We start from the raw sequence: 9,711 nt of genomic DNA on the forward strand, positions 1-9,711 counted from the left end.
TCAGTCGAGATATGTAACAGGCCCCGATCCCACCCCATTCTTTCCCCGTAGCCCTGCAATTCTGTATTTATCCAATTCTCTGCTGAAAGTTATCACTTGTATCTTGTTTGTGCCATCCTTTCTGATGATGCACTCCAGATGATAACAACTCGCTGTGGTGGGACAGAGGGTGAGGAAAGACCACCAGGCCCATCAGTACTCACCCCATCCTTTAGATGGCAGACCCATTCTGCACAAAGTGTAATGCTCACCTCAGCATTAAATGCTGCCACCTTGTGAAAGGTGGGTTTTGGTGCTGGAAATTAGACATTTAAATCTGGGTTCACAAAGATTGGCAACAATCTAACATAGCCTGATGAGCAATGAAGAGAGGATGAAGTAAGTGACAAGACTCCAGCATTTTTGGCAGGAAGAAGAATATGACGACTGTTTTTCTCTAATGTTCCACAGGAAGAGATTCTGACTCACTGACAACTTCTCGGAGAGCTTGGTCGCACAGAAACAGCTGTGGGACTGAGGAACGAGGTGCCATGATACATTGAACTATTTTTCCACTTAAATAAGGCTCTAACCTTGGAGTAAGCTAATACTTTATTAGCGCAGTAGCATAACATCTGCAAGCAATACATCTACACACGTTTATATGTACGCAAATAGGAGACCTCTGTGGAGTTTCCAGGGAGTAACCATGAAACACTTTGGAACAGAGAACCCAGTGCCCTCGGTGCACTTTGCACACTTATACCAGAACAAAGGTATACTCATTAGAATCTATCATCATGACACAACACAACCCCTTGTAGCGCACAAAGACTCCGTGAGACGAATAGAGTGAAGTCGATGAGGCTTTATTAAGCGTGTCTGTTCCCCCGCAGCTCGATAGTAGAATGGCCTGCGGGGGAGGACTCCGGCTTCTTATACTCCGCCTTCAGGGCGGAGCTAGAGGTCAACGGCCAACCAGGACCCGGGATCTGTCAGCCAATGACAGGGCTTCCAGTCCCACATGACCCCTAATACATACTACCACATTCACCCCTTGTCAAAAATGAACCCGGCGGGGTGATGCTTCGTATGGTGGTAAGGGTTTACAGGGCTGGTCCTGGGAGGAAAACATTCACATGGCGATACAGTATTGTACAATTTTGTCCTGTTTCAACTATTTACAGAAGGTATCGGGAGAAAAGCAAAATGTTCTTGTGAAAAGTCCATATATTGATTTAGAGCGACGCCACGAGTCGGTCGGGCGGTCTGGTCATCCGTGTTGATCGCCTCGGCCCCGGTGGTGGTGGTGCTTGTACCGGTGTTGTCGTCTCCGGGAGCCTTACGGTTTCAGCTTGGGCTTTATTCTTGGTCGGGCCTGAGGGGAGGGGAACCGATCCTCCTGGGAAGGGGGCGGTCGCGGGGTGCGGCGGTGGCAGGAAGGGGGGGGTTGGGTGAATGGTGTCGGGGGGGTGTGTGTGTTGCCGGCGGGCGCCAGGTCCCGCAGGGAGACCGTGTCCTGTCGGCCGTCGGGGTACTCCACGTAGGCGTACTGGGGGTTTGCGTGGAGGAGGTGACCCTTTCGACCAACGGGTCCGCCTTGTGTGCCCGCACATGCTTTCGGAGCAGGATGGGTCCTGGGGCCGCCAGCCAGGTCGGCAGCGACGTTCCAGAGGAGGACCTCCTAGGGAAAACAAGGAGACGCTCATGAGGCGTTTGATTAGTGCTCGTACATAATAGCGACCGGATGGAGTGGAGAGCGTCCGGGAGGACCTCCTGCCACCGTGAAACTGGGAGGTCCCTGGACCGTAGGGCCAGTAGGACGGTCTTCCAGACCGTGCCGTTCTCCCTCTCTACTTGCCCGTTCCCCCGGGGGTTGTAGCTGGTCGTCCTGCTCGAGGCTATGCCCTTGCTGAGCAGGAACTGGCGCAGCTCGTCACTCATGAAAGAGGACCCCCTGTCGCTGTGGACGTATGCGGGGCAACCGAACAGTGTGAAGATGGTGTTCAGGGCTTTAATGACTGTGGCCGCGGTCATGTCAGAGCAGGGAATGGCGAATGGGAAGCGGGAGTATTCGTCCACCACATTAAGAAAGTATGTGTTGCGGTCGGTGGAGGGGAGGGGCCCTTTGAAATCGAGACTAAGGCGTTCAAAGGGGCGGGAAGCCTTAATAAGGTGCGCACCATCCGGCCTGAAAAAATGCGGTTTGCATTCCGCGCAGATGTGGCAGTCCCTTGTGACTGTATGGACCTCCTCTAAAGAGTATGGGAGATTGCGGGACTTGATAAAGTGGAAAAACCGAGTGACCCCCGGGTGGCAGAGGTCCTCGTGGAGGGTTTGGAGGCGGTTAATTTGTGCGTTGGCACATGTGCCGCGGGATAGGGCATCGGACGGCTCGTTCAGCTTTCCGGGACGATAATGCAGTGCATTATCGAACATGAAGGCTACCGACCGTAGGTCGGTGAGGAGAGTGAATCTCCTGCCGGCCAGGTAATGCCTCCAATGTCGCACAGCTTCCACTATGGCTTGGGCTTCCTTTTCCACTGAGGAGTGGCGGATTTCTGAGGCGTGGAGGGTCCGGGAGAAAAAGGCCACGGGGCTGCCCGCTTGGTTAAGGGTGGCCGCTAGAGTTACGTCGGAGGCGTCACTCTCGACCTGGAAGGGGAGGGACTCGTCGATGGCGCGCATCGTGGCCTTTGCGATATCCGCTTTGATGCGGCTGAAGGCCTGGCAAGCCTCTGTCGACAGAGGGAAGGTCGTGGTCTGTATTAGGGGGCGGGCCTTGTCTGCGTACTGGGGGACCCACTGGGCGTAGTATGAAAAAAACCCCAGGCAGCGTTTCAGGGCTTTTGGGCACTGTGGGAGGGGAAATTCCATGAGGGCGCGCATATGTTCGGGGTCGGGGCCTATTATCCCATTGCGCACTACGTAGCCCAGAATGGCTAGCCGGTTGGTGCTAAAAACGCACTTGCCCTCGTTGTACGTGAGGTTCAAGGCTTTGGCGGTCTGGAGGAATTTTTGGAGGTTGGCGTCGTGGTCCTGCTGGTCGTGGCCGCAGATGGTTACATTGTTGAGATACGGGAACGTGGCCCGCAACCCATGTTGATCAACCATTCGGTCCATCTCCCGTTGGAAGACCGAGACCCCATTTGTGACGCCAAATGGGACCCTTAGGAAATGGTATAATCGCCCGTCTGCCTCGAAGGCTGTGTACTTGCGGTCACTTGGGCGGATGGGGAGCTGATGGTAGGCGGACTTGAGGTCCACGGTGGAGAAGACTTTATATTGGGCAATCCGATTGACCATGTCGGATATGCGGGGGAGAGGGTACGTGTCTAGTTGTGTGTACCTGTTGATGGTCTGGCTATAGTCTATGACCATCCTTTGTTTCTCCCCTGTCTTCACTACTACCACCTGTGCTCTCCAGGGACTATTGCTGGCCTGGATTATGCCTTCCTTTAGTAACCGCTGGACTTCGGACCGAATGAAGGTCCGGTCCTGGGCGCTGTACCGTCTGCTCCTAGTGGCAACGGGTTTGCAATCCGGGGTGAGGTTCGCAAACAAGGACGGGGGTTGCACCTTGAGGGTTGCGAGGCCGCAGATAGTGAGTGGGGGTATTGGGCCGCCGAATTTGAACGTAAGGCTCTGTAGATTGCACTGGAAATCTAATCCCAGTAAAGTGGGGGCGCAGAGTTGGGGAAGGACGTTTAGTTTGTAGTTTTTGAACTCCCTCCCCTGCACCGTTCGGGTAACTATGCAGAAACCTTGGATCTGTACGGAGTGGGATCCTGCAGCTAGGGAAATCTTTTGTGCGCTGGGATAGGTGGTCAAGGAACAGCGTCTTACCGTGTCGGGGTGGATAAAGCTTTCCGTGCTCCCGGAGTCGACTAGGCATGGTGTCTCGTGGCCGTTTATTTTTATTTTTTTGTAAATATTTTATTGAAAATTTTTGGTCAACCAACACAGTACACTGTGCATCCTTTACACAATATTATAACAACACCAATAACAATGACCTATTTTATAAACAAAAAATGAATGAATCAATAATAAATAACAAAAATGAAAACTAACCCTAATTGGCAACTGCCTTATCACAAGTAACACTCTCCAAAAATATAATTTAACAGTCCAATATATAATTATCTGTAGCAACGACCTATACATATTATACAGTATATATTAACAACCCTGAGAGTCCTTCTGGTTCCTCCTCCACCCCCCCCCCCTCCCCCCACCCCCCCCCCCCCCCCCCCCCCACCCCCCTGATCCTGGGCTGCTGCTGCTGCCTTCTTTTTTCCATTCCATCTATCTTTCTGCGAGGTATTCGACGAACGGTTGCCACCGCCTGGTGAACCCTTGAGCCGACCCCCTTAGAACGAACTTAATCCGCTCTAGCTTTATAAACCCCGCCATGTCATTTATCCAGGTCTCCACCCCCGGGGGCTTGGCTTCTTTCCACATTAGCAATATCCTGCGCCGGGCTACTAGGGACGCAAAGGCCAAAACATCGGCCTCTCTCGCCTCCTGCACTCCCGGCTCTTGTGCAACCCCAAATATAGCCAACCCGGACCCCTACGACTTTTGAAAGCACCTTTGTCACCCCCATCCAAAACCCCTGTAGTGTCGGGCATGACCAAAACATATGGGTATGATTCGCTGGGCTTCTCGAGCACCTCGCACACCTATCCTCCACCCCAAAAAATTTACTGAGCCGTGCTCCAGTCATATGCGCCCTGTGTAATACCTTAAACTGAATCAGGCTTAGCCTGGCACACGAGGACGACGAGTTTACCCTGCTCAGGGCATCTGCCCACAGCCCCTCCTCGATCTCCTCCCCCAGCTCTTCTTCCCATTTCCCTTTTAGTTCATCTACCATAGTCTCCCCTTCGTCCCTCATTTCCCTATATATATCTGACACCTTACCATCCCCCACCCATGTCTTTGAGATCACTCTGTCCTGCACCTCTTGTGTCGGGAGCTGCGGGAATTCCCTCACCTGTTGCCTCGCAAAAGCCCTCAGTTGCATATACCTGAATGCATTCCCTTGGGGCAACCCATATTTCTCGGTCAGCGCTCCCAGACTCGCGAACTTCCCATCCACAAACAGATCTTTCAGTTGCGTTATTCCTGCTCTTTGCCACATTCCATATCCCCCATCCATTCCCCCCGGGGCAAACCTCTGATTGTTTCTTATCGGGGACCCCCCCAAGGCTCCAGTCTTTCCCCTATGCCGTCTCCACTGTCCCCAAATCTTCAGTGTAGCCACCACCACCGGGCTTGTGGTGTAGTTCCTCGGTGAGAACGGCAATGGGGCTGTCACCATAGCCTGTAGGCTAGTCCCCCTACAGGACGCCCTCTCTAATCTCTTCCACGCCGCTCCCTCCTCCTCTCCCATCCACTTACTCACCATTGAAATATTAGCGGCCCAATAATACTCACTTAGGCTCGGTAGTGCCAGCCCCCCCTATCCCTGCTACGCTGTAAGAATCCCTTCCTCACTCTCGGGGTCTTCCCGGCCCACACAAAACCCATGATGCTCTTTTCAATCCTTTTTTAAAAATCCTTCGTGATCACCACCGGGAGGCACTGAAACACAAAGAGGAATCTCGGGAGGACCACCATCTTAACCACCTGCACCCTCCCTGCCAGTGACAGGGATACCATATCCCATCTCTTGAAATCCTCCATTTGTTCCACCAACCGCGTTAAATTTAATCTATGCAATGTGCCCCAATTCTTGGCTATCTGGATCCCCAGGTAACGAAAGTCCCTTGTTAACTTCCTCAACGGTAGGTCCTCTATTTCTCTACTCTGCTCCCCTGGATGCACCACAAACAACTCACTTTTCCCCATGTTCAATTTATACCCTGAAAAATCCCCAAACTCCCCAAGTATCCGCATTATTTCTGGCATCCCCTCCGCCGGGTCTGCCACGTATAGTAGCAAATCGTCCGCATACAAAGATACCCGGTGTTCTTCTCCTCCTCTAAGTACTCCCCTCCACTTCTTGGAACCCCTCAACGCTATCGCCAGGGGCTCAATCGCCAGTGCAAACAGTAATGGGGACAGAGGGCATCCCTGCCTTGTCCCTCTATGGAGCCGAAAATATGCAGATCCCCGTCCATTCGTGACCACGCTCGCCACTGGGGCCCTATACAACAGCTGCACCCATCTAACATACCCCTCTCCAAAACCAAATCTCCTCAACACCTCCCACAAATAATCCCACTCCACTCTATCAAATGCTTTCTCGGCATCCATCGCCACTACTATCTCCATTTCCCCCTCTGGTGGGGCCATCATCATTACCCCTAACAACCTCCGTATATTCGTGTTCAGCTGTCTCCCCTTCACAAACTCAGTTTGGTCCTCGTGGACCACCCCCGGGACACATTCCTCTATTCTCATTGCCATTAACTTGGCCAGGATCTTGGCATCTGCATTTAGGAGGGAAATAGGTCTATAGGACCCGCATTGTAGCGGGTCCTTTTCCTTCTTTAAGAGAAGCGATATCGTTGCTTCAGACATAGTCGGGGACAGTTGTCCCCTTTCCTTTGCCTCATTAAAGGCCCTCGTCAATACCGGGGCGAGCAAGTCCACATATTTTCTATAGAATTCGACTGGGAATCCATCCGGTCCAGGGGCCTTTCCCGCCTGCATGCTCCTAATTCCTTTCACCACTTCTTCTACCTCGATCTGTGCTCCCAGTCCCACCCTTTCCTGCTCTTCCACCTTGGGAAATTCCAGCCGATCCAAGAAGCCCATCATTCTCTCCCTCCCATCCGGGGGTTGAGCTTCATATAATTTTTTATAAAATGTCTTGAACACTCCATTCACTCTCTCCGCTCCCCGCTCCATCTCTCCTTCCTCATCCCTCACTCCCCCTATTTCCCTCGCTGCTCCCCTTTTCCTCAATTGGTGTGCCAGCAACCTGCTCGCCTTCTCCCCATATTCGTGCTGTACACCCTGTGCCTTCCTCCATTGTGCCTCTGCAGTGCCCGTAGTCAGCAAGTCAAATTCTACATGTAGCCTTTGCCTTTCCCTGTACAGTTCCTCCTCCGGTGCTTCCGCATATTGTCTGTCCACCCTCAAAAGTTCTTGCAGCAACCGCTCCCGTTCCTTACTCTCCTGCTTCCCTTTATGTGCCCTTATTGATATCAGCTCCCCTCTAACCACCGCCTTCAACGCCTCCCAGACCACTCCCACCTGGACCTCCCCATTATCATTGAGTTCCAAGTACTTTTCAATGCACCCCCTCACCCTTAGACACACCCCCTCATCTGCCATTAGTCCCATGTCCATGCTCCAGGGGGGGCGCCCTCCTGTTTCCTCCCCTATCGCCAAGTCTACCCAGTGTGGAGCGTGATCCGAAATGGCTATAGCCGTATACTCCGTTCCCCTCACCTTCGGGATCAACGCCCTTCCCAGCACAAAAAAGTCTATTCACGAGTAGACTTTATGGACATAGGAGAAAAACGAAAACTCCTTACTCCTAGGTCTGCTAAATCTCGACGGGTCTACACCTCCCATCTGCTCCATAAAATCTTTAAGTACCTTGGCTGCTGCCGGCCTCCTTCCAGTCCTGGACTTCGACCTATCTAGCCCTGGTTCCAACACCGTATTAAAATCTCCCCCCATTATCAGCTTTCCCATCTCTAGGTCCGGAATGCGTCCTAGCATCCGCCTCATAAAATTGGCATCATCCCAGTTCGGGGCACATACGTTTACCAAAACCACCGTCTCCCCCTGTAGTTTGCCACTCACCATCACGTATCTGCGCCCGTTATCCGCCACTATAGTCTTTGCCTCGAACATTACCCGCTTCCCCACTAATATAGCCACCCCCCTGTTTTTCGCATCTAGCCCCGAATGGAACACCTGCCCCACCCATCCTTTGCGTAGCCTAACCTGGTCTATCAGTTTCAGGTGCGTTTCCTGTAACATAACCACATCTGCCTTAAGTTTCTTAAGGTGTGCGAGTACCCGTGCCCTCTTTATCGGCCCGTTCAGCCGTCTCACGTTCCACGTGATCAGCCGGGTGGGGGGGCTTCCTACCCCCCCCCCTCTTGTCGATTAGCCATCCCCTTTTTCCAGCTCCTCACCCGGTTCCCACGCAGCTGTATCTCCCCCAGGCGGTGCCCCCCACGCCCATCCCCTCCCATACCAGCTCCCCCCTCTCCCCAGCAGCAGCAACCCAGTAATTCCCCCCTCCCACCCCCCCCCCCGCTAGATCCCCCGCTAGCGTAATTACTCCCCCCATGTTGCTCCCAGAAGTCAGCAAACTCTGGCCAACCTCGGCTTCCCCCCGTGACCTCGGCTCGTACCATGCAACACCCCCTCCTTCCTGCTTCTCTATTCCCGCCATGATTATCATAGCGCGGGAACCAAGCCCGCGCTTCTCCCTTGGCCCCGCCCCCAATGGCCAACGCCCCGTCTCCTCCACCTCCCCTCCTCCCCCCATCATCACCTGTGGGAGAGAGAAAAGTTACCACATCGCAGTGTTAGTACATAAAACTCCTCTTTCCCCCCTTTTTAACCCCCCTCTTTGCCCCCCACATTCGCCCCACCACTCTGTTCAAACGTTCTTTTTAATAACCCGCTCATTCCAGTTTTTCTTCCACAATAAAAGTCCACGCTTCATCCGCCGTCTCAAAGTAGTGGTGCCTCCCTCGATATGTGACCCACAGTCTTGCCGGTTGCAGCATTCCAAATTTTATCTTCTTTTTATGAAGCACCGCCTTGGCCCGATTAAAGCTCGCCCTCCTTCTCGCCACCTCCGCACTCCAGTCTTGATAAACGCGGATCACCGCGTTCTCTCATTTACTGCTCCGAGTTTTCTTTGCCCACCTAAGGACCATTTCTCTATCCTTAAAACGGAGGAATCTCACCACTATGGCTCTGGGAATTTCTCCTGCTCTCGGTCCTCGCGCCATCACTCGGTATGCTCCCTCCACCTCCAACGGACCAGCCGGGGCCTCCGCTCCCATTAACGAGTGCAGCATCGTGCTCACATATGCCCCGACGTCCGCTCCCTCCACACCTTCAGGAAGACCAAGAATCCTCAGGTTGTTCCTCCTTACGTTGTTCTCCAGTGCCTCCAACCTTTCCACACATCGTTTCTGATGTGCCTCATGCGTCTCCGTCTTCACCACCAGGCCCTGTATGTCGTCCTCATTCTCGGCTGCCTTTGCCTTCACGACCCGAAGCTCCCGCTCCTGGGTCTTTTGTTCCTCCTTTAGCCCTTCGATCGCCTGTAGTATCGGGGCCAACAGCTCTTTCTTCATTTCCTTTTTGAGCTCTTCCACACAGCATTTCAAGAACTCTTGTTGTTCAGGGCCCCATGTTAAACTGCCACCTTCCGACGCCATCTTGGTTTTTGCTTGCCTTCCTTGCCGCTGTTCTAAAGGATCCACTGCAATCCGGCCACTTTCTCCTCCTTTTTCCATCCGTATCCAGGGGGGATTCCCTTCTGGTTTACCGCACAGTGTTTTTAGCCGTCAAAATTGCCGTTGGGGCTCCTATCAAGAGCCCAAAAGTCCGTTTCACCGGGAGCTGCCGAAACGTGCGACTCAGCTGGTCATCGCCGCACCCGGAAGCTCGTGGCCGTTTATTAGCACCGTTGTCGTCGTCGTCTGGAGTGTCCGGGGTCGAGCTTGATCGAGCGTAATTGAAGCGAGACGTGGTTGTAGTAGTGGAGTGGGGTCCGTTGTTGCCGTCCAAGATGGCGTC

This window comes from Scyliorhinus torazame, chromosome 11 (assembly GCF_047496885.1).
Source record: "Scyliorhinus torazame isolate Kashiwa2021f chromosome 11, sScyTor2.1, whole genome shotgun sequence".
Classification (NCBI taxonomy): domain Eukaryota; kingdom Metazoa; phylum Chordata; class Chondrichthyes; order Carcharhiniformes; family Scyliorhinidae; genus Scyliorhinus; species Scyliorhinus torazame.